The following is a 25,828-nucleotide window of genomic DNA, read 5'->3' as shown; positions in this document are numbered from 1 at the left end:
CATGTGTCAACATTTCAGACAGACACAGGAATTTTTGAGGGTCGGTATGTATGTTTGTGTCCATTTTTGGAGACACACTGTTGGGAGAGTGCTTGGGATTTGGGCAAACTCTGGTTTCAAAACTCAATCAGGATAATTCAAGAGACACCAGAACTGAAGCAGGAGTCTACCAAGGTGGACTGAATCTGAATACTCTTAAAGATTTGAAATCTAAAGCACATCCTGACAGAAGGAAAGTTTCTGGTCAACTTCATTTGTGAATCAATTAAACATGATACATTATTACTCAAGGTGTTAATTTCCGAACTTACTTGTGGTGCCCTCAGGCTGTTTTCCTGAGAGTCCATCTCCTTGAACCATCCCTTTTCCTCAAAAGAAAAACAGAAAAACCAAAGATGAATGACATCTTTTTGAATCCTCCAGGAGTTGTGGTTCATCTTTTGAACATAGATGGGCCTTTTTGCACTGTTTCAATATTTCTGTTTTTCAAGATCAGAAGTTGGATTTGAAATACTTCTGGGATGGTTTTCCTTCCTTTATTTTGCTTTTTTAGGTGAGTCCAAGAGGTTCTGTAGAGTCTCATGGAAAGAAAATCAAAACTGCTCACCTCAGTCTGGATTATCCAGCCTTGCATTTGCTGAATATCTTGATACCGTAATTCTGGAATACATAAGATTACACATTTGTGCCACATATTATTGCTGTGTCTGAAGCAAAGAGGTAATATTACTGTACTTGCAACAATTCAATTCTTTAGAGCAGTGTTTCCCAAACTCCGGTTTTCCAGGGGTTAACTTCCAGAAATCTCAGATGCTTTGGCCAATGATAAGAGATTTTGGAAGTCGAAGTCCAAAGCCCCTGGAAGACCAATGTTTGGGAAAGAAAGAGTGGCTGGGGCCGCTTCCACACATCTGCATTAAATCCCACATTATCTTCTTTGAACTGGAATATATGGCAGTGTGGACTCAGATAACCCAGTTCAAAGCAGATATTGTGGAATTTTCTGCCTTGATATTCTGGGTTATATGGTTGTGTGGAAGGGCTCTACGAGAGTTAAAAATATTGTTCAGTTTTCAGTAACTAGACTACAAAGCTTGCATGTTTTTGAGTATCCTTTGGATAGTATTATGCAATTCATACTCCTTACTCTAATATTTTGAGAATATCATTTTCTGTGTAAGATTTTTATCTCTAGAACATTGTTGGCAAGTAATCATAGTATTTGTTTGCTGGTGGGTTAGTGACTTTGAAACTGCCCTGTTGCTTTAGTTTGTTCAGCTTAGTATGTGATATTAGGAATAGCATCATAGGCAGCCCATGATCAAGCAAATGGTAGAGTATGACTCCATTTGAAATTGGGGGAAAACTAACCCTGTGCACAGTCAAGACCACAATCACCACTTTGCATGGGTAAATGACTTTGCATGGGAGGACTGCATCCGGCCCATGGGCCTTGGTTTGGGGACCCCTTCTCCATGTATGGCTTGACTGCAGATCTCAGTAGTCCTTATGGAGCTGACTGCGGGGGAGCTCACTCCGCTCCCCGGATTCGAACCACCAACCATTTGGTCAGCAAATTCAACAGCTCAGCACCATCAGGGGCTCCTATACCTTTAGTAGTCCTTATCATTGGGTTTGTTGGCTAGGGCTGCTTGGAGATGCTGTCCAACATCACCTGGAGGGTCAGTTGATTTCCAACCTTGCTATAAAAGAACGAGTCAGGAAATTCCCACACTTTTGGTAGGAGAGGTAGAAAAACGCAGTTCTAGCCCAACGGTAAAATTAGGATAATAATAAAGATGCCTTTTAAAAGTTAAAAGGTGCCTTTTTCTTCTTCACAGTTTGAAAGTGTTTCAATAACTATGTGTTAAACATAGTTATTGAAATAATGAACGTGAAAACAGGCCAAAAGTGATCATGATATTTTGCTCTCCTGAGATTAATGAATAGATGGTGTTTTCTGCCCATCCCACATGCAAAAACAGCACATTGGAATATCAAAACATCAGGACAGGACAGCAATTTTAATTTTACCTGAGGCTGCTTTGAAGTGATGTATGACAGAATGAATGCCATGCAGAAGTTTCCTTACACTGCTTGATTTCTGCCATCCCAATGCTGTGGAATCTAGTTACCACCAGCACCAGGCAGGCTGCCCAATGATGAAGGATGGTGTGAGTGATAGTTCAATTACATCTGGATGCCAGCCTAATGGTAGGACCAACGCAGCATGAAGCCTTTTATGCATCATGGTATAGATCTCTTTACTTAGCAGAGCTTAGTAAATTCAAAGCTGGCATGAAAGGGAAAAGATTACTCACAGTGTGAACACATATCACTGCTGCCTTTCATAAATGGGTTTTGCAATTTTCTATGGTATTTACAGACCTGCAAAGCCTGTATTGAACATCAACGGTAAGTCAAAAATAAGGAGGGCATATAACCAGTGATAGAGAATGTGTGGCACGCTAGATGTGACTGGTCTGCATTTCTCATCATCTCCCAGCATTTACTGTGCGAGCTAAGACTGATGGGAGTTGCAGTTTGAAATGATGCGGAGGGCCATGTATCCCTCACTATTGGCATACAGTGGTGGTTGATGGTTTTCATACCAGTGTTGGGTGAATTCATGCTGGATTTGGGTTGGTTTGTCCATACAATTTAGCACTTTAGATAGTTTCTTTAGAATCATAGAATCATAGAATTGGTAGAGATCTCACAGACCATCCCTGCAAAGAAGCAGGAAAATCACATTCAAAGCACCACCGACAGATGGCCATCCAGCCTCTGCTTAAAAGCCTCCAAAGAAGGAGCCTCCACCACACTCCAGGGCAGAGAGTTCCAGTGCTGAACAGCTCTCACAGTGAGGAAGTTCTTCCTATGTTCAGGTGGCATCTCATTTACTGTAGTTTGAAGTCTTTGTTCCGCGTCCTAGTCTCCGGGCAGCAGAAAACAAGCTTGCTTCCTCTTCCCTATGACTTCTCCTCACATATTGATACATGGCCTTCATCATGTCTCCTCTCAGCCCTCTCTTCTGCAGGCTAAACATGCCCAGCTCTTTCAGCTGCTCCTCATAGGGCTTGTTCTCCGGACCCTTGATCATTTTAGCCCTCCTCTGGACACCTTCTAGCTTGTCAACATCTTCCTTCAATTACAGTGCCCAGAATTGGACACAACATTCAAGGTGTGGTCTGACCAAGGCAGAATAGAGTTAAGTTTAAAGTTAAGTTTAGCATATGAAGTGACTTAATTGAAAAGGAAGCCACCAGCTGTCCTTGCTGGCATATTTAATTGGCAAGGCTGCTGTAAATATGACAATTCTTCATATATCAATGTGTGTGTAATATTCTCTAGATTAGGGCTTCTTAAACCTTTCCCATTTGCAGTCCTTTTCTGCCTGAGAAATTTTACATGGCCCCAGCGAAATAAGTATATTAAATAGGTATAATAAACAAACATTTGCAGGAAATAAATCAACATTTGCAAGGCTTGCTAAACAGGCTGATTTTCCTTTTTGTGAACTACAGCTGAAACATTTTCTGCAAAGTCCACTCATTTACACAAATCTTTTGCTAACAGATTTGTATAAATGGGTAGTGTTCAGAAACCTTTTACTATTATCATTTTTTTGTGATCCCAGCAATGATCTCAGGAGCCAGGACACATAGTTTAAGAAGAAGTATAATAGGTTACACTCAAATATTGCATTACTTGAAAGTAGGCATTATGTACAACTTTCTTTCAGTAGTGGTTTCAAGACTCCTCCTCACATAGTTCCATTGGTAAAAATGGATCGATCTTGGATCAAAGCCTAAAATGTATTAGTAGAAGTAAACATCTTTATCACAAACAATAACACCCAGAAAATGTTTTAGATGACACTTTCTCAAAATTCTGCATCCACCAAAACCAATGGCTGGGATTGGGGGGTTTGGGGGTTTGGGGAAATTTCATAGAGTTTTTTTAAGGTCCCTCCTATACTGCCATATAATCCAGATTATTAAAGCAAATAATCCACATTATCTGCTTTGAACTGGATTATATGAGTCAAAGTTAAGGTAAAGGTTTTCCCCTGACATTAAGTCTAATTGTGTCCAACTCTGGGGTTGATGCTCATCTCCATTTCTAAGCCGAAAAGCCAGCGTTGTCCATAGACATCTCCAAGGTTATGTGGCCGGCATGACTGAATGGAGTGCAGTTACCTTCCCGCCGGAGCGGTACCTATTGATCTACTCACATTTACATGTTTTCAAACTGCTAGGTTGGCAGAAGCTGGAGCTGACAGCAGGAGCTCACTCCGCTCCCCAGATTCAAACCTGCAACCTTTCAGTCAGCAAATTCAGCAGCTCAGTGGTTTAACCCACTGAGCCACCATATAATCTAGTTCAAAGCAGATAATCTGAATTTTATGTGTAGAAGGAGTCCCAGTCAAGGAAAACTCAGCTGTGGTTTTGTCAGTTCTTTCCTTAGAAATAAAGCCTTTTGCACCTGGTATTCTTTGGCAATCACTCATCCAAGTACTAACCAGGGCTAACACTGATTTGTTTCCAAGATAAGATCTTTAGAGCATTTAGGTTCTTCATGTTCTTAAAAATAATTGCTGGATTTTTTTGTGGGGAAACTGGTGAATTTCCCCACATTCACCATGTTTTTGATGTAGATTTTCCGAGCTCTAACAGTTCCAAACTGAGCCAGGGGTCCACAAAGCATGCATCCTTTCTAAAATGATAATTTCTGAAGTCATCCAAAAGGTTTTCATGACCAGGTTTCACAATAATTAAAAAGAAAATTGAAAAACCCACAATCACCATATTTCCTGCTATTATTGGTTTGCACTCTCCTGTGAGGATTGTTGTATCTTCTGGTTTTAATTTAATTTATAGCTGTGGGCTTAGTGCTCATTCCTGTGGCAGAATGACCCTGACAGGGGGAAAGTAGGCCTATGTATTATCAGGTTATTAATGGATTAATACAAGGGAGGTCCATTATTTCAGAAAGAAGCAGGGTAATTGCTGGGAAAGTAGTACTACATCAGAGGAACATAAGGCAAGCTTTCTACCCAATGTTCTGTCTGCCGTTATAAATTATTGTATTTTCAGTTGGATTTACCATGTTATTGTCCTGTTCAGGCTTGATAATTTTTAATCATGCTCGGATGTTTTGTGTACTGTCTTAAAATTCATGTTTGAGTGAAATAATAGTTTTTTAAAAATCTTAAAATAAATTAAATACAAAGTGGGCCTTTGGTACCCACTGGAGTTTAGTTTCAGGACCCCTATGGATACCAACATATTTGTATGCTTAAGTCCCACTGCATACAATGTCATAATAAAATGGTGTCCCTTATATAAAATGGCAAAACCAAGCTTTACTTTTTAGATTTTTTTTGGGGGGGGATATTTTCAAAATATGGATGTTGAATTGATGGATACAGAGAGCCAACTCAATTCAGCCTAGTATCCTGTTTTGACTTGTTGGTCCTATTCTTGGCCAAATGGTGCCCCAGGTAAAGGACATCTCAGGCATAGTTTCCATATGTGAATGTTTTTCATTTTTAAAAATGTGAGTTTGCTTTGTTTCACAACATGCTTACACAATGTAATTCTTGCACATATCTAATTATAAATCTGCATACACGGACCTCTGAAATCTCTAGGTATTCCTATCATAAGCACTGTTTGCATTATTTATTTCAACTACAGGGAGTGAGGAGCAATTTGAGTACACACTGATGTTCCAAACTGCCTTCCACCAGCCCAGATTTTCAAGCATTGAACAAAAATGCTCCATGTTTCCCACATTACACATTTCTCAATTGCACAGCATTTCTCAATTTGCACAGCATGCAAATGGAATATCCGCTGTTGTCTCCAAGTGGGCTGTACATTAATTGGCAATCTCACTGTCTGAAATTATAAAATTATCCCTGAGACCAGTTCCTCCCATCTTGCTTTATCTCCTGCCTCTACTTCCTACATCTAAAGAAGGAGGCTTAATCTACCAAAGCTCATGCTACACAAACTTCATTCCCCAAATTAGACTCGAAGGTGCTACAAGATCCTTTTGCATGCAGATATTCCAGACTAGCATGGCTAGGTCTTTGTCTGAAATGATGTAGTATATGAGAGATAAACAAATATTGGATAGAAAAGACATGCTGCTATACTTTGAGCCAGACTAGAAAAAAAATGTTGTGTTTTAATTGTAGCTTTGGGGAGTTGAGACTAAGTGAGTAGACCAGGGTATACCTCCTTCTCTTGTTCAGGATTAACAAGTATGTGAAAAAGTGTGGTTGGTCCAAAGAGAGCTGCTTATTAAGTCTTTCAAGACTTCATCTGTGAAGAAATGGAAAGTATTTTTAACATTCTTTGGTGTTTTTTTCAAACATGTCTTTCAGTTCTTTTTCAAATTGGATCCAGAGAATCTTATTACAGCATCCAGCATTAGCATTTCTTCCTTGAGACTGCCTTGTTAAGTGAAGGAAAGTTTCCTAGTGCTGATACAAGGAAGATTTTTGCTTAAGAGCAAATGATTTTGAGGCCTAACAAGAAGAGAGCAAAATCAATAAAGGTAAAAATATTTGCCCCATTCCTCTTTGAAAGCTACATTCTCTTGCAGATTGATGCTTTTCACAATAAAGTGGTTGTATACATTCCTTGGATTCTTTCACTTCACAATGACGGGCCTATGAACCTGCCGAGCCTACGAGCATCAAGCGTTCAATGCTCAGCGCTCGGCTGTAGGTCTCGCAAGCAGGGCCTACAAACCATCGATTACTTGATGCTCATAGACCTGGTAGGCAGGGCATACAGCCAAATGCTCAATGCTTGTAGGTGCACTTTGCAACGCTGGAACCTCTGAGAGGTTTCTCAGGGTGTCATGCCGATCGCCATTGAGCCACCGAAAGTCTGACCTTTCATTGTATCATTTGCCTTCTCTTGCCTTTCTCTCTCTCTTTATTGCCTCATATTCTTCCTTCAAAATACCTCCCCTTTTTACTTTGCAGTTATTGTTCTGTCTCTTTCTTTGAAGCTTTCCTTGCCTCCTGCCCTGACTTTTTACACCCCACTGTTTGCACCTCCAACTCTTATTTCCCTCCTCAACTATATTTCTCCCCATCTTCCACAAATTGACCATGGAATCATGCTAGAGGATCTACAAATGTGAAATTATATGGCCAACTTCTAAACCATGCTGAAGTACCTAGAAATTCTTAGAACATATTAATCAAATGTACTGTTCCATTATCTGGGAGGAGGCCACTAGGGGTGCTAGAGAGAGAAGGATAGTCCATTTTATGGGGGTGGAGGGTGGGTTGAAGGAGGAAAAACATCTCCCTTTGTTTTCCTGTTATTTTCCCCACCCTCATGTCCCGGTCGTGGAAACAACCCTCGTTTATGACCTGCTAAGAGGGGAGGGGGAATAACCAGAGAAAATGGGGAAAATGGTTTTCCTCCTTCTACTCCCCCGCCCCCGTAAAATGGATAATCCTTCTCTCTTTAGTACCCCCTAGTGACCTCCATCTGGGTAATGGAACAGTACCCAAATTTACAAACTGCAAAAGTTAAACCAGCAAATGTGGAGGGCTGATTGTAAGCTTTTCTCAAGCATATATTATGAATGCATAATATATCAATACTACATGAAGAAAGTTATGAAAAATGCAACATTAAAAGCATGTCAATAAATAGAATCCTCCATTTCCATTTTTTTTGTTTTTAAAAAAGCCAAAACGAGCACATGCATTTCTCTCTCTCTCTGTTTCTGTGTGTGTCTCTGGGACATGCAACCAAATCTTGCTAATTCTCTCACTGGAATCTAAGGCAGCCTCTTTCTCAGTGTTGTGTATTGCTGTATACCTGACTATTGGCTATGGTGGCTGGAGCTGATGGGAGTTATAATTCAAACATCCAGAAGCTCAGTAGACGGAGGAAGTCCTCTTTGAGGAAGAAAAGGCCAGATGATTTGTACCCTGTGCTTATATTTGAAGAGGACTGTAGGTTTCCTTAGTGTTTGATAAGAGGACACTTACAGGAAGCTTAGTGTTTGATAAGAGGATACTTACAGGGAGCTCATTTCAGCCAGCTCAGTGTGAAATGAAGTGGGGAAGAACAGGGCTGGAGCAATTACCAATTTTAATTGCTATGCACTGGACAAAACCTCTTGCTACAACTTGAGCAACAACTTAAAACTCAACCACTTAGTTTATAAGTGAAATATGACATGATCGATGTCTCCCATCCCTTGAGCAATAAGTAGAAATTCGATTTCATAAGGTGCAAGGGAACAGTTTGATAAATGCAACTTCTGTAAGATGAATAGAAGAGATGTCTGCTTACCAAGTTCCCAGAGATGAAATCTTTTGTGTTGGGAAATAAAGAAAAGCGTATGAAATAATTATATGATGGCAATGAGGATGATTTTTAATCACACTTAGCATTGTGGTGTGTAGAGAAAAGTCACAAGAAAAGTTGTCAATCCAGTATGGTTTACTTATGTATGTGGAGCAAACACAATTTCCTCCGATCGTAAAGAGAAAGAATGAGGACAGATGGGAACCAGGCAGTCCTTTTGATGTTGCTGGATTGAAACTCTTAGCATTTTTCATCATTCACTATTGTAGCTAAAACTGCTAGGATTTGAAGAGCAACATCTGGAAGGTGGCATCGTTCCTACACTTGGGATAGGGCAACAAGACCAGGAGAAGGAGGCACTTTTAATTCCCATCATTCTATGCAAGAGCTTGGAAAAGTTACCTTTTTGGATTAATACATTCAGAATATTTCTTCCAGCATGGCTATTGGCCATGTTATTTGTGGGGGAGGTGCGTTCTGGAAGGTTATTAAAGTTCTGGTTCTGTCTGGTAGACATCTTTTTTTGGTGGAAGATACATGGATGATAGAAAGTTGGGGTGGATTTCTGCTGTTAGCAAGGCCTCAGGGTTGTTGTTCTTGTTTGCAGCTGCTTCAGTCTACAACCCCTCTGGGATGGTCTAAATTTAGGATACCGACATCTGGCAATAGCAACATGTCTTCTAGGATTTGTTTGACAGCATAGTTGTTAATCCCAGCTAGAATAGATTTCACATCTTTGTAGAGAATGAAAACATCACAAGAGTTTGGGCCGGGTATAACCAGAAACGTGCCTCCTGAATCTCATTGGATGATTAGAACTGGTGAGATGTTATTGGCTAAACTGAACTTGTGTGCAAGTAGCTTAATCCTAATTAGCCCGCGACTGAAGAAAGTTCCTTTACTTTTGAAATATATAAGAATGCCTAGGAGCCAACAAGAGTGTCAGCCTTGCTGCACGTGGAAGGAATGTTTCCAAGTTTTGCAATCAGATACCTGAAGGTCAGCATAGGACACATGGCTATGCTGACCTACAATCAGTATTAATTATAATGTCATGGGAGATGACAGCAAGCAATTTTTTGTGATTCTGGAAACATTTCATGAAGGGATAATTGGGTAGAAAAGGGCAGGAATCTAGTTAAAATTCTGGCTTTGGTACAAATGTCTAAAATATGTACAAATATATTTTAATTCATGGAAGGGGGCATCAGTTCATTAAGGGAATCATTAATGTGTCTATTTTAAAAATTAAAACAAAAAATACTGTTGATTTGTAGTACAGTATGACACCTCCCTTCTCCCCCAATGTCCACAGGACTAGTAACTGCAATTTAATGTAACCATGTCCCCCCAAAATGTAATCTCTAGGCATTTTCTAGGTCCTCCAGCATAATTCTATGGTATGCTACCACTGGCAATAATTAAATTCAATTGCAGGTGACTATTACCTGCAATTTCACATACCCAGAGTAAGTCCAGGAATATATTCTGTATGGATGTGGGAGTAATAGTGAGAGTAATAGTGGTGTCAGCAGACTTCGTTGAGATGATTGTTTGGATAAGCAGCACCAGCAGAGTTGGGGGGATATCATGGAAATAATAATAATAATATATAATCATTGGAGAATGCCCAGCAGAAATGAATATGCAAAAATAAGTCCATGTTCAAATTAGATACTTGTAACATAAGCATATCAGAAATGATGTAGTGTACAATGGATTTCTGCTCATTTGGCACAGCCTATGAAGGGAAGCAGGGCAGTCAGTGGATCTGCTGTCCTACAGGAAGGGAAGTCATGTTTGATTTTATTGATTTTATTAGTGCTATAAGTATTTTAAGGGTGCTTCTACATAGCCAAATGTAGCCATTATTTGCCTATAGCCAAATAATGCAGCATAGAGTCGCATTAGCCTGTGTGTCCACTCAATGCACCCAGGCTGATGTGATTTAATCTGGGATAAACTGCTGCTGTTGGGGGAGTGGGGACAGCCATCCGGGATTTCTGTGTGTGATCCAGGATTGTGTCCCCACAGCCATTGCACGCTACTCAGACTCAGTCAGTCTAGGGTGGTGGGGTGGCTGTCTTCCCTGCTCCCCTACTCCCCAAGACCCCAACCTCTCCCCAAGACAGAAACAGGCATTTACCTTGATTTGCTGGAGAGAGGGCTTGACCTTCCCAAGATGCTTTGCTCAGTCATATGGGGAAACAAGGAGATGGTGGGCTGGCAGATCAAGGTAAGGGGTGCTGGAGGTGGGGTGGAATCCTACCCCATTCTGGGCTATGGAACTGCTGTCCCACCTCCAAGATGGTTAATAACAACCCTATATAGACACAATGCACATCCAAACCAGTATTTTATATACTGGTTTGGAATTGTATTATATGACAGTGAAGAACCCCTCTAAGTTGCATATGAACTTTCCTATTGTTGACCCTAATCTTTCAGCACCAGCAGAATTCTGGGCGTATTCTGAGAAAGGTGTGGGAATAAGTGGTGGTAAAATCTGGACCGGATTTGTTACTCCACTGCACCAGATCTACCCTAGAAAGAAAAATGACACTGTTTCTACAATACCTATGTTGTTGTTTTTGTAACAGGAGGCAAACTTCTTTTAGGCTTCTTCCATGAGGGAATGCAATATACATGCATTCTAATTTGTATTGTGTTGGCTAATTATTGCAATGGGATGATCTGAACAATGGTTGATGCTATCTTCTTACAGTACATAGAATACAGGGTGAGCTCCTCAGGCAGTATCACTTGCTCCCCAAGTTGCAGTTGTTTCTTGGCAATTAGATAAGCCAACAAATAATCTGTCAATCTTAGCTGCTGCAAAGGAACAGTATTCATTATTTTAATCAAATGTATCTATTAAATCCAGCCAACAGAGGGGTCCTGCCAATTTAGTGACTCTGCAGGTTTTTCAAGATTTTTCTTGTGCTACAGAAATAAGGTGACTGGATTTTATTCTTCTTCTGTGCCTATTTGCATACCATGATGATTATCACAATATCCCAGACGCTTCGCTTTCGAAAGCTTAGGACATGTTATAAATTATGTTCCTGATTCTTCACTGATCTTTTGTACCACAGATATCAAGTTTTGATTGGACTTTGCTATTTTGTGACTGGTAACAGCATTGCTTTCTTGTGTATAGAGGCATACAGGAGTGAGGCAAATAGGAGAGGCAAGCAAGGGGGGTTGGATGGGTGTGGTGGAAGAGATAGAATCATCATCATCATCATCATCATCATCATCATCATCATCATCATCTTTATTCATGTATCCCCCTACCATCTCCCCGAAGGGACTCGGGGAGGCTCACATGGGGATGAGCTCAACAGTAACATAGGTTAAAACGCAGTACATGAATTAAAACAATATCATAGAATCATAGAATCATAGAATAGTAGAGTTGGAAGAGACCTCATGGGCCATCCAGTCCAACCCCCTGCTAAGAAGCAGGAAATTGCATTCAAAGCACCCCCGACAGATGGCCATCCAGCCTCTGCTTAAAAGCATCCAAAGAAGGAGCCTCCACCACGGCCCGGGGGAGAGAGTTCCACTGCCGAACAGCCCTCACAGTGAGGAAGTTCTTCCTGATGTTCAGGTGGAATATAAACAAAATAAATATAAAAACAGCATAAAACACAACAATTACTTAAAAACCTGGTGACAAGTACAGCATATACAGAGGGTGACTAGTGTAGGACTCTACGTAGGATTCGTGGAAAGTACAGGGATGATCAAGTATAGGGGCAAGAGGAATGATCTCATCAAGACACTGGAAATCTAAAAAGGTATGGGGTAGAGATAAAGTGCAATGAAAAATTGTAAAAAAGCTGCCTAACTGGCAGGGCTATTCACTCAAATGTGCACCGGAACATCCACTTTTAAAAATCTTTACAGAAGGTGGACCACGATGGTGCCAGGCTGATCTCCTTGGGGAGAGAGCTCCAGAGTCGAGGGGCCACCATTAAGAAGGCCCTTTTCCTTGTCCCCACCAACTGCGTTTGGGACGGAGATGGGAGTGAGAGAAGAGCCTCCCCGGAAGATCTTAAGGCCCACGTGGGTTCATAGTGAAGGAGGCAATTATGGTATAAAGTGAGCTTGAGCCTCTTGGGGCAAATCTCTCCTGTCTCAGATAATCATTTGGGAAAGTTTGTAGAGCTATGGTTGTAGTGTAGTTGGAAGAATGCTGTTTGTTTGTGTGAACTGAGTGGAGGCTTGCTTGTCACACTTGTTAGGATTTGCATAGCCTAAGGTCATCTGCCCGGGCAACCAGTCTCAGGAAGGAGGGACATCTGCATAGAACAAGCTTGGCTGGGGAAGGAACTAACTCTCTATATAGTGCTACAGCACCAGTTCCAGGAACTTGATGTGCAAGAGCGAGACCAACAGGTGAGGTCGGCAGGAGTGTTTAGCAGGGAAATTTGAGGAGGAGGACCAGATTTCTGATCTATTCACTACTTTCCCCTGACATTAAGTCCAGTCGTGACCAACTCTGGGGGTTGGTGCTCATCTCCATTTCTAAGCCGAAGAGCCGGCATTGTCTGTAGACACCTCCAAGGTCATGTGGCCGGCATGACTGCATGGAGCGCTGTTACCTTCCCGCCGGAGCGGTACCTATTGATCTACTCACATTTGCATGTTTTCGAACTGCTAGGTTGGCAGGAGCTGGGGCTAAACAGCGGGCGCTCATTCCGCTCCTGGGATTTGAACCTGGCACCTTTTGGTCCGCAAGTTCAGCAGCTCAGCGCTTTAACACACTGTGCCACCAGGGGCCCTTATTCACTTCTTAATATTCCTTAAAATGGATGATGAGAGAGCTCCTTCCACAACTGTGATATGTTTGTGCTCTTGCCTGGGGATATGGATGCTATACATGCAGCAAGTGCAAGTTGGTTGCCCTCTTAGGAGAGAAGTTCCAGCTGCTTGAGGTGCAGGTAGGATGCCTTGGACTTAGTAGAGCAGGAATATCTTGCAGGAGGAACACACTGTGATGTCTCTGAGAAGGAAGTCACTTCTCAAACTCTCAGCACACAATGGAAGAAATGACACATAAAAGTAGAAAGACTAGGAATCATTTTGTGAGTTTGGAGCTACAAAATCAATATGAAGCTCTCTCCAGTAGCAGTGGTGATGCAGAATAGCAAGAAGTGTAACAGTGCTTGCTCTGGGCTTTAAACTGAGTCACCAGAGGGGAGGGAGACTGTATTCTTGTAGGCAGGTGTTTATCAGGAAATAATGCTTCAACTATTATAGAAAAAATGGGGCAAAAGGTACAAGGACTCAACAGAGAGAAGGGAGAAACTTCAATAAGCAGCTAGTGGGGATGGCCCATGGTCTCTGGTGTCTCTAATGTACCAAACAGGATAAATAAACAAGAAGAATTTGAACTAATACAAGAAAACAAATATGATATAACTGGCATAACTGAAACCCAATGGAATGAATTTCATGACAGGAGTTCTGGACTGAAAGTCCCATTAGGAAGAAAAAAAGCTTGTGTCTGCCTCTATTCTTCCCAATAGGCGCAGTATGTTGGCAAATAATTCTTTCTGTCCCTCCAAAGAGGTAATGCAGCATGGTGACGGGGGAAAATGAGATCATATTTATTAGGGATTAAGGGTGCATCCACACTGTAGAATCAATGTAGTTTGACACCATTTGCATGGTGCACCGTTTGACATGGAATTCTGGGAGTTGTAGTTTGGTGAAGCAGCAGTCTCTTTGGCAGAAAAGGCTAAAGACCTTGTGAAACTAGAATTCCCATGACTCTATAGCATTGAAACATGGCAGTTAGTGGTGTCAAACTGCATTAATTCTACAGTGTAGATGCATTCTCAGATTGTTTGTGCAGATTCAACATACTTTCAGAGAATCTCTCTATGACTGGGAATTCAGATTATACTGGACAGAAATGGCAATATAGAGCATTTAAGGAAATATACTGAATTCCTTAGAGCATAGAGTATAGAACACCCATTAGACTGTTTTATACTAATGGGCCATTATTGTCATCATTGTTGGAACTTGTTAAATCTATTTGCTACAAATTCTTGATGTTCACTATGGGATCCTGTGGCTTAATCAAAAAGCAACCATGCCTATAGTTTCGGGGGACTTCTGCAGAGTTTACTGAATTTGCCAACTCTTTAATGACACTCTTGTGAATTTAAATAGCTGTGGTTATGACATGACAGAGCGAGTTTCAACAGATACAACTTTCCTAGCCAGACAACAAGAGTTTTTGGTTGCATCTCAGCATAACATGTTTTACTCTCTGCAGAAAACTATTACTTGCTGACCAATCAGGGAATATTGAGACAAGACAAAGAAGACTGGATTGCGTAAGGGCCACTTTACTTAATTTTAAAATATATTTAAAAATGAATTGAACTTGGAAAGAGTGTGGAGCAAACTAGTGCAGTATCAGCTGAAGCAATAATCAAACCTTGTTTTCATCTTCAGCCTTCTTCTGGGAAAACTACCTGAGCCTTGAGGGCAACCCAATAACTGAGTTGCTCTCTTTATCCAACCATCTACTGGAAAGCAAACCTGAGGGTCCCCCTCTGCTCTTATTCCAATACTTAAAGTGTGGGCAAAGCATCCCACAAGATTAGTCTCCTTCCCTAACCCACTCCCCAGGTTCAGGAACGAAAGTTGTAGTTCGAGTCCTCTCTTTCACTGGATGGGTGTTCATCTTAACTCCTTTTTTCTGCCAGCTGCCTATTTAAATAATCAATCTTCAGCTGTTTATCAAAGTTCTCCACACACAGCATAGAAGGGGAAAAAATGAGCAGGTAAAAGGTCAAAAATTCCTTTCTGGCCCCAACATGACCAGCAACAATCACACGGTCCTGGATGTTAGGATGGATCAAGTTTGCCACATAAAGAACATGTGGAAAGTGGTGGAAGGTTCTTAAAAATCCTCTTAACTCTGTCCACTCCCCATTCCTGCTCAGTAACAAAGTGTTTCAGTATCTGACAAAACAATACTTGGTCTCTTTTCATTGGATGCTAGCAAAGACACTTTTTCCTGCTTTGACATGGAACTGCATTGCTGACCAACCATGAATAATGAGACCAGGTTGCGTTGAACCTGGAAAAAGTAAGAAAAGGAAGCATAATGGGATCAGTATGGAGATATATGTCATTTCTTGACTTGTCCTCATCTTTCTTTGAGTGAAACAACAGAGGGCAACCCAATTGCTAGGTTGCTCCCCATCCAGTCATCTACAGTAACAACATATTGCTTCCCTGAGATAAATACATGCTGTTAGCTGCAGAGCTCAGGCTACTCAAAGATTATTTGTGAGTGTTGGGGAAAGTAGCCAAACCCTCTGCTTGTTATGAATGTCCATAATCACCCTCCAATCCAACACCTGGACACATTTTTTTTACATCTAAAGGTATTGGATATTCTGAAATTGAACCTTAAACCCTTCTCTCAAATAATGGGCTGCAATATGGTATGGGTAAAGCTGGAGAATAATCTCCCATGGATCCCCACTAACTGGGTTGGTTCCATTTTGAGAGAAGGGTATCTCCTGTTTCCTGCTTTTACATGCCAGCTATTCTTTGTATTGACTGGAAATTTTCTTTTTGGTGAAAAAGAAAAGGAGGAAGGGATTCTTCATAAACCACTCACTCATGTTGGCTGAAGTGAACAACAACCCTAAACCCTAAACTTGCTCTACATATATATTCTGCAACGTAGACCTCCATGCGGCCTTTGTGAACAACCTGACCACTGTGTGACCTCTCACTCTGGGTGAGAGGGAACAGGATTGAGAGAAATCTACCCCTCGGAAGGGAAATTCACTCCTGAAAGTGTTATCATGGGGGAATGGTGTCTCCACTGAAGCTTTATCACCTATCCTTGTTTCCACAACAAGCCAAATGTTTAAAAATCCAATTATTGCAGCGATAAAGTGAGGTGAAATCTTCTGAAGAGTGTTACAGACAGCAAAACAAACTCGACAGGGTTGTTAACCCTTCCCTATGCTATCCAAAGCTTCATATGTGAAGTTCCACTTAAAAAATGTACCTGTTCCGACTCACAAACAAACTTAAGAACAAACCCACAGAGCCTATCTTGTTTGTAACCTGGGAACTGCCTATATATGTGAAGAGATAGAGATAGAAGGATAAATAGGTTTTTTTTTATAGAGGGTCTAAAAGTAAATTGTTTAAGTATCTTCTTGACTACTTATTTTGTAAAATTTTATCCTCTCTATTTGGTTCTAATTAATTATCAAGTTGTTGCTTGAATTTTAATTGTGCAAATGGCTGACGGTTCATGAATTTTGTAAATTACCTTGAAAAACATGCCTGAAAGCCATTCTGAAGTCATCCTTTAAGCAAATAAAAATAGCAACAGCGACTTTAGTATGAGGCACACAAAAACGATGTACAGTACTTTACAAATAATGTATGTGAAGTGCCTTGAACACTCAAAATGTTTTATAAGCACTCGGGACTATGATAATCTAATCTGTGCAGAGTACAGGGTGTGAAGGATATTTGCAAAATTTCCCATTCTTGGCGAGAGATGTTGTCTCGACACATCCTGATGTGGCAAGACAACTGGCCAAGAAACAGTCACACACACATACACACACATTCAGCAAGAACAATAGGGCTTCCAAATCAGTCAAAAAGATGTAAAGAACTGATACAGTGCTTCTAATTTTTCAAAAAGCCCATGCAACAAGATAGCAACTAGAATAACTCAGCAACACAGTTGCAGCATTCTGTTCCATTGGCAAAATCCTTATTTTCAAATGTGGGCAACTCTTTCAAGACAGATTTCTTGTTTTTGCATGTTATAATGATTTCCATTCCTAGTGTGATGTTTCTTCCTATCAATCTATGAACTTCAGTGGATTTAGAGACCTCGGAGATCTCCCATAGTTATTTATTTATTTACAGAGAACAAAAAATGTACATTGCCCATTACAGAATAACACTGTGAGTTTTTGGTAGGAGTGGGAATTGTGTGGTCTATGGATAACATGGGATCTTTTTGAAAGGTTGTGATCATCAACTAACTCTACACACCCTTATTTGCACCTTTTATACATTTTTTCAGAAAAAAAACATTTTTCCCCAAAAAGAAACAATTTAAACTGTAATTGTGATGCTTAAAAATGCTGCTTCAGACCTCCCAACCCTGCCAACAGCCCCAAAAGGCGACATTACCTTGGTTATCCCAAATATTGGACACAGTGGTGCACTGTGGTTGTCTGGAGCAGCCTGAAAGTGGGCGAGGGAGCCCTTCAGGATCCACAGCTGCATAAGGAGATGGGAGGGAGGGAAAGAAAGAAGTGTATATAGATTTATATTATCATAGCATGAGAATAGATCCCAAGGGCCATCTCATTCAATTTCTTGCCATGCAGAAATATACATAGCATATGACCATCCAGCCTCTGCTTAAAAATCTCCAGAAAAGTAGATTCCACACACTCCGGGCCAGCATGTTCTGCATTTGAACAGTTCTTACCATCAGAAAGTTCTACCTAATGTTTAGATCGAATCTCTCTTCCTGCAGTTTGAGTCTACTGTATTATATCCTAATATCTGGAGCAGTAGAAAACAAGCCTGCCCGCTGCTCAACATGACATCTTTTCAAATATGTAAACACAGTCACATCCCTTCTCAGCTTTCCTTCCAAACTAAACATACCCAGCTCCCCAAGATGCTTCTCACAGAGCATGGTTTCCAGACCTTTTATCATTTTGGTTGCCCTTCTCTGGATATGTTCCAGTTTATATATATTTGTTCATTTAACAGTGGGGAAATGAGAACCTGGAATGAAAAGTCTGACAGAGATCTCTGTCCTATTGGGATAGGTGAATTGTCAAGCTCAACTTGAGATTCTAATTTGTTTACTGTTAGGCTCATGCCACAGTGTTCTGCAGTAAGATGACTGCTGAAAGATACCTTTGGGAATCTGAGATCTCTTGAAGTCAGACCTTGAAAAGGTTATTCGTTTGGATTAAAACGACCCGATTCCCCCAGCCCATGTTGGTTGGGAGATTCTTGAAGCTCTAGTCTGAACATAACTTTTCCAAGGTCTGCATCAAGATTTGACAAAGCTCTGACTCCTTTTGAATAAGTTGTAGGCTTGTTAATGGGCTTTACTAGGGATTTTTACTATCCTTTTGTTTTGTTTGTAATTTCCAGCATTGATTGCTTTACAAGGGCAGAGTTTTATGTAGAATAAATATTTTATTCTGTCCCACATAAAAATGGAGTGAGCAAATGAATCACGGTTAAAGCTCTGCCAAAACGATGAAAAATGCAGCATTCCTGACCTCTAGTATTTGCTTCTTTGAGGACTTATCTGCAAGTGAACAGCTCTTCCAGAATGCCCTATAAATTAGAAGCGCTGATGGTGGAGGTTTGCATATTAGACAAGTTGATTCTCTTCCTTCCTCCACTGTTTGGATCAGGGATAAAGTGCCCTCTTTTCTCTATCCCCAAATTTCATTACTCAGATGCAGACAAACCACTGAGTGTGTCATAAATCCTCAGAGAGACAGACAGAGATGTTCCAAATGGCTTCGAAAATATGGCTGTTGGTGCATAAAAGGCCTGTAAATTTTAATCGCCATATAATTCAGCTGAATGGAGAATGACAATAATGTAATGGTGGAGGGGAGATGGAGTGTGGAGCAGAATCCTTCAGATGCTTATTTTTTATGGATGATTTTTGTAGTGTATGTATTTCCTCCCTGATTCCTCACCTTCATTCAACATCCTTTTTGTAGGTCTCCTATTTCTCTGTTCTCAACCTGTTTCATTTTGCTGCTCTGAATCTTATGATCCAATTATTATGGTACATTTGGACTGTATTTTCTTTTTTAAGTCCATCTAGAAAATTCTACCTACCATTTAAAAAATGTTTGGGAGAAGGAAAGACATTCTAAAGCAAATCTCCAATAGTCTGAGGATATTATTTTCCCCCTCCCAGAAGGTAAAGGCAGTTTCTTCAAAACAGAAATATTGCTCACCCAGTGTGTGCTTATGGGAATCCTATTCAGATATTTCAATCATATATTTTCTCAACACTTGAGCAGTAAGTGGGGCTGCATTCAATACTTGCACATGTGATATCACATCACATAAGTTATGCCTGCTGGGCCAAATCCTGCATTAAAGGAAATGTGGCAAGGGCTTCACATGGGCAGCAAATTCATTTATAATTAATATCCTATATAGACAGAATGAACACTTCTCCTCAACACTGAAAGGCACCCAAACACTTCGGAGGGTTTTAAGACCCACAAGCAATGTAAATTACACCACTTAGCAGCTTCCAAAATGGCTAGCCTCACCTACTGAATCAGCAGGCTCAATTCAGTGGATTTTCTCTAGTGAAGATAGAACTTGCCAGGAACAGCATGAAATGGGCTCAACAACTTGGATACCTGCTTCAAAGCCCAGAACAGATTCCATTGGCATTCACAAGTTAAGCCAGCCACATTGTCCAAATGCATTTGAGAATGAGATACTTTACTATCAGCTTAAAAACGGAAAATGGAATGTTGGTGGACAGCAAAAGAGACTTAAAGATGGGCTTAAAGATAATCTTTAAAAATGTGATATAAACACTAAGAACTGGGAAGCCTTGGGGCCAAGTTTTGTAACTGGAGGCCAGCTGTTACCAACGGTTCTCTGGACTTTGAAGAGGCATGAATAGAAGGAGAAAGGAAATGTGCTAAAAGGAGAGGGTCAAGTAAACCCTTCCATCTGGAAATGAATGTCCTCATTGTGATAGACCATGCCAATCCAGAATAGATCTCTATAGTCAGGGCCCATCCAGACAGGCCCAAAAAGTGGGACCTGTCTCAGTTTCTACCGGAGGTGTCAAACAATGCCTCTGTTAAAAACAAATTAATTTGGAACAAACCAAGGTTTCCTTAGTTTGTTCTGAATTAATTAGATACCCCATTGGATCCAGGCCTTCCTGAAAGGGAGGCAATTCACTACTAGGATGCCCTGGGGATGAGTCTCCACAGCCATCACACTTCTTTGAGCTTTGAAAAACCCAAAGGAGTGGGATGGCACCCACCTCTCCTTCCAAGCCCGAAATTTAGCCCCTAAAAGTTACCTGGTTGCCAAAAATGTTATCCTTGTGTCTTTTTGGTGTGAGGAAATGATGGGCGAAGAGATGGGAGGGGGGGAGGGAGGGACTTTCACCTCTCCTGTCTCCTCAGGCATCACTTCCTCGTGCCAGGAGGACGCAAGGAGAACCTTTATGGTGGCCAGGTACCTTTCAAGTAACTTTTAGGGGGAAATAGGGGGCCTTGGGATGGCTTCATGGCCCCAGTTTAATCAGGATGTCATGTAGCCACCCCCTCAGCCTGGGAAAGCCCGGGTGTGGGTGGGTAGGTGGAGACAGAAACCCGCACTCATGCGGGTTAATTAAATCTGCTTCGGTGTGGGTTTTGGCACTGTCCAGAAGAGGCCTCATTTACAGACCCATTGCCAAGACTCTACTTCTGGAAGACAATCATACTCAGCCACAATCATTGCCTATGATGATGATTTTTTTTTCTTCGTGTCAGGAGTGACTTGAGAAACTGCGTTGCTTCTGGTGTGAGAGAATTGGCTGTCTGCAAGGACATTGCCCAGGGGATGCCCAGATGTTTTGATGCTTTTATCATCCTTGTGGGAGGCTTCTCTCATGTTACCGCATGGAGCTGGAGCTGATAGAGGGAGCTTATCTGCACTCTCCCCAGGTTGGATTTGAACCAGCAACCTTCAGGTCAGCAACCCAACCTTCAAGTTATCAGTCCTGCTGGCACAAGGATTTAACCCACAGCACTATCGGGGGCTCCTTATGATGATGATGATAGCTGGAATCATTCTGCTTTGCTTGAACTAAGAGAGATTCACTTTCCCAAATATTGAATGATGAGTTAACTTGCAGGCAAATCTCAACAATTCAGTGGGTTGTTCTTGTCTAAGTTATCAACAGTGTTTAGGTTTATGGATGCAAATGTTGCATGTAATGTGGAATCCTACATGAAGGCTCTACTGCCTGCAGGGATTTTTTTCTGCATGTCATGAGGCAGGATTACTTAGTGCAGAGGCTGGATGGCCATCTGTCAGGGGTGCTTTGAATGCGATTTCCTGCTTCTTAGCAGGGGGTTGGACTAGATGGCCCATGTGGTCTCTTCCAACTCTACTATTCTATGATTCTATGATTCTATACAATACAGGGGACATTACAATTTGATGTGGTCTTGATGTAGATAACAAACGAGGAAGACTATTTCCATTCCTGGCTACCAGTCATAACTGAATTAAATATTTCCTTCATGAACCATCATTATTCAATGCCTTACTAAAACTATAATGAATATAAAAATGGTTATTGAAGTTCTACTGAATATAAAAATAACGGTTATATCTTACTGTTAGCTAGACTTCCTCATATAAGGAAAAATACTTAATGTGCTTCGTACTTAATTTCACCTCTTGCAGTGGATTTTAATTTCACTTTTAGAAAAACTCATTCCTCATATCCATGTCCACGTTCTTTAACCAATCTTAAATTGTTTTCTGCAATTGCCCTGAAGATATTTAAGGGTTTGTCTCAATTTTAGAATTCCATTAGGATGAAAAACAAGCTTTTAAATGTCAACATGTTTCTTTTTTGTTCCAACAGAAAAAAACAATTACGATAATTTCATAATACCCCTGCACCATTTCCTATAAAGAGCTGAGATTGAGATCTTATTGAGTATTTTAGTGTATAGTGATTCCACAAGCTAATATTTCAGATGGCTATTTCTTTGTTTTTTTCAAAGTTGCTTTTCCTTCACATTATTTTCCAGAACTTTGAAAGGAGAGATGAGATGAATTAGTGCAAAGCACTTGGAGCTGTGGTCCCATTACTATTCAACAGGACTGATGTGTTAGATGAAAGTTTCCTTCTCTATATTTAAGGACACTGTTTCTTTCTTTATTCCTTTTGCACTCCTATGGAGTATATGCCTCCAACTGAAGACAATGCTTTATGTGTCTGATTAAGTAAACTGTAGTCTATGAAATCTTGTGCTATAATAAATGTGCCAGTCTCCAAGATGTTACACAACTCTTTGTTGTGGTTTGGTTTCCTTCCATATGTTACAACAATGCTCATCTTGATCTCTTGTTTGATAGCAAACATTCATAAAATGATTAATTCTATGGATTTATCTTGTAGCCGCTGGGATCCTGCTGGGATCCACTGAAGTATTTATTTATTTTCCAATGACTGCAGCAGGTATTGAAAAGGATTGTGTACAGGTTTGTGTGTGTCCATACACACACGCGCACACAGACACTTTCATACTGCACTTTAAGGCCAATTTTGCAGTCACAGAATGAGTAGCTTTGGACTACATTTTCTAAAGGTAAGGGCTTGAGGATTTTGGGAGTTGTTCCCAAGAAGAAAGTAAAATTTCCAACCATTAAGATATACTGTTAGTAATGTTTGGAATGGTTTTACAATACAATATTGGATAGCACCTGGTTTATTTCTGGAAAATATATCAGGTCTGAATTCTTGTTTCTGCTAATTAATGGGAATCTAAATAACTGTGTAAATGTTAGTATTGAAATGTTTCCAGGATCTCAGGCTGAAATTACCCATAGCAGTCTTGCATAATGTGCTATGCTCCAAATCCTTTGGATTACATATCCCATGATACCCAGACAGCATGGCCAATATTTGGGATGAAGGGAGTTGTAATCCAGCACATTTGGATTGTCTTGGAGGATGTTGGCTGTCTGTGAAATACCATAAGACACAGATAGCTTAAATTACATCTTGTTTTCATCTAGACCAGAGCTTTCCAAACATTTTATGTTAGTGTCACACTAACATACAGTAATTCAGTTTTACTAACAAATCAGAGGTTAAACCAACATCTTATGAGAGGTGTTGACACACATACATAAATTGTAATAACGAAATGTATGGGAACACCACATATCTCCCTGAAATCTTTCATTTATATTTTAAAATATATATGAGTATTGCTTACTTCACATAGTTTCAAGGTTTCTCATTACATTCACATGCACTTCATGAAATAATGAATAATAATAATAATAATAATATAATTTTATTCTTATATCCCGGCCCATCTCCCCAAAGGGACTCGGGGCGGTTCACATGGGGACCAAGCCCAAACTACACCACAAAATACAACAACAAGGTACATTTAAAACAAATAAACATATAAAACTGTATAAAATATAATAAAAACATACTCACAATAACCACTAGCCTTCTAGGCTCTGTGAGCATAATCACGATTGGAGGTAAGGCAGTAAGATTTATTAATGTGAAATATCTTGCAACTTGTGAGCTGGGCCAGAATAAAGTGAAATAGCTGGGTATAGGTGGAGGCAGGCATGTAGCTGGGGTGGGTGGGTGGGGGTGGGGTGGGGGCTTCAGGGGCTTCAGCCCTCTCCCCCCGAAATTCTCAGGGTGGTCCACGAGAAGGCCTTACTGATATTATTTAAACTGTTATGTTCATTCATATCATGATATGATCACTATGCTCAATATATCCCATATGCATGGGGGTATTGGGATAACAGTACAAAAGGTTTACTAGGTTAGATCCTCTCTCACTTAGACTCAGCCCCCCCCCCCCCCCAAAAAAAAAAATCAAAATCCTGGCTATGGGCCTGGATGGAGGTGAAAGGACACCATCAATTTGTGTTGAATCAGTCAAATGCACATCAAAATAGCCAGGTTTTCAACTCTTTCCCGAATGTGGCCAAGGTGGGGGCTAATCTAACTTCCCTCGGTAGGGAGTTCCAGAGCCGGTCTGCTACCGCTGAAAAGGCCTCTCCCTCATCCCCATCAACTGTGTCTGAGACGGTGGCGGGAGCGAGAGGAGGGCTTTCCCACAGATCTCAGGGATTGTGTAGGTTCATAGTAAGAAATGCGATCACAAAAATAAGCCTGACCCAAACCGTTTAAATGCAATTTAAAAACATAGTATCATTCTAAATTGCAACAAAGTAAATATTTTTCCCTGAAAGTGTTAATGGAAGATTTCTTCAAAGATCCTGGCATTTTTACAGATTTGGTCTGGCATGTGACAGATATTGAGACAATTAGCTTGCTCTAAACATTTTCACTTGTACTACAAGAAAGACTTTTTGCTCAATAGCAAAACATTTTTGCAGTATTTCTTGGACCATAGCAGATCTGCCAAACCTTTAGATCTTAACTGATTGTTCAAGATTACTAGATTCAGTGTTAGTCCAAACAAAAGTCAACTCATTGAAATCCTTAGAATTTATGTACTAACAAGTCCCACTCATTTCACTGGGTCCCTAAATAGCATTTTGCATTATAACATGAATAGTTCTCAATAATATTGCAAGATGGGCTGGCATGTTGTTTGTGACTTGATGGTACAGTAGAGTCTCACTTATCCAACATAAACAGGCCGGCAGAATGTTGGATAAGTGAATATGTTGGATAATAAGGAGAAATTAAGAAAAAGCCTATTAAACATCAAAATAGGTTATGATTTTACAAATTAAGCACCAAAACATCATGTTATACAACAAATTTGACAGAAAAAATTAGTTCATTACACATTAATGCTATGTAGTAATTACTGTATTTGCGAATTTAGCACCAAAATATCATGATATATTGAAAACATTGACTACAAAAATGCGTTGGATAATCCAGAACGTTGGATAAGTGAGACTCTACTGTACAAGTTACTTATGCCATTGTAGGTAATATTTCCAGTCCTTGTGGAGGTTGGAGTTCTTTACTACATATAATGTCCAGAATCTCTGTCAAAGCACCTTTTAGTTGCAGAAGCCCATCTCCATTGTCATTTAGCAACCAGAAGAGAGCAAACTAAAGGTGGTGGCAGATGGTGCCGTCATCTGTGCTGATCAAAAGCTCCTGGTACTTGGTCCCTGCAAGCTCCAGGTCCATTATGTTGTTGATGGGAGTCCACTACACATGGAAATGCATAGATTGCTGTACAGCTAGAGAGAGTTTCAACTGAACCCACATAGAGTGTTCAAGGTTGCTGGTTTTCTCATGCCTTCAGATGAATATGTGAAAAGTTGTAGATTTTTATGCATATAGAGTTTGTCCTTGCTATTGTGGGCTTTACTTCTTCAGGAGTCTGCAGTTATATGAACAGGGCCCATGGGTTACAGCCTTTCATATCCTTACTCAGCTTCACTGCTCCCCCCATATGTTTGTTCATTGGAACATGATTTAGATGCACTCCAAAACCAATTACACTGTCAACATGTACTTAAAAATCTGTTGATGTTAGAACTTTTGCTCTTCTTAAAACCCCTGTTGATTGCTGCGAAACAAGGTCAGCTACAAAGCCAGCTGTATCGCAGAGCTACAAAGTTCTTCAACATGTATGCATTTCTTTCAAAGAAACTCTCCTCGGTTGCTGTAA

At 40.5% G+C, this 25,828-nt stretch overlaps 1 long non-coding RNA gene across 1 annotated transcript; it reads left to right on the top strand.

Annotated features, from left to right (window-relative positions):
- The first annotated feature begins 8,015 nt into the window (after positions 1 to 8,015).
- Positions 8,016 to 22,614, top strand: LOC134298091 (uncharacterized). Its single transcript, XR_010005064.1, has 3 exons — positions 8,016 to 9,175; positions 14,650 to 14,710; positions 22,214 to 22,614. It is a non-coding gene; the product is annotated as an uncharacterized LOC134298091 (long non-coding RNA).
- Positions 22,615 to 25,828: the final 3,214 nt, after the last annotated feature.

The sequence above is a fragment of the Anolis carolinensis genome, chromosome 3 (genome assembly GCF_035594765.1).
Source record: "Anolis carolinensis isolate JA03-04 chromosome 3, rAnoCar3.1.pri, whole genome shotgun sequence".
NCBI classification, from domain to species: Eukaryota; Metazoa; Chordata; class Lepidosauria; order Squamata; family Dactyloidae; genus Anolis; species Anolis carolinensis.
This window is presented reverse-complemented; position numbering and strand designations above follow the sequence as displayed.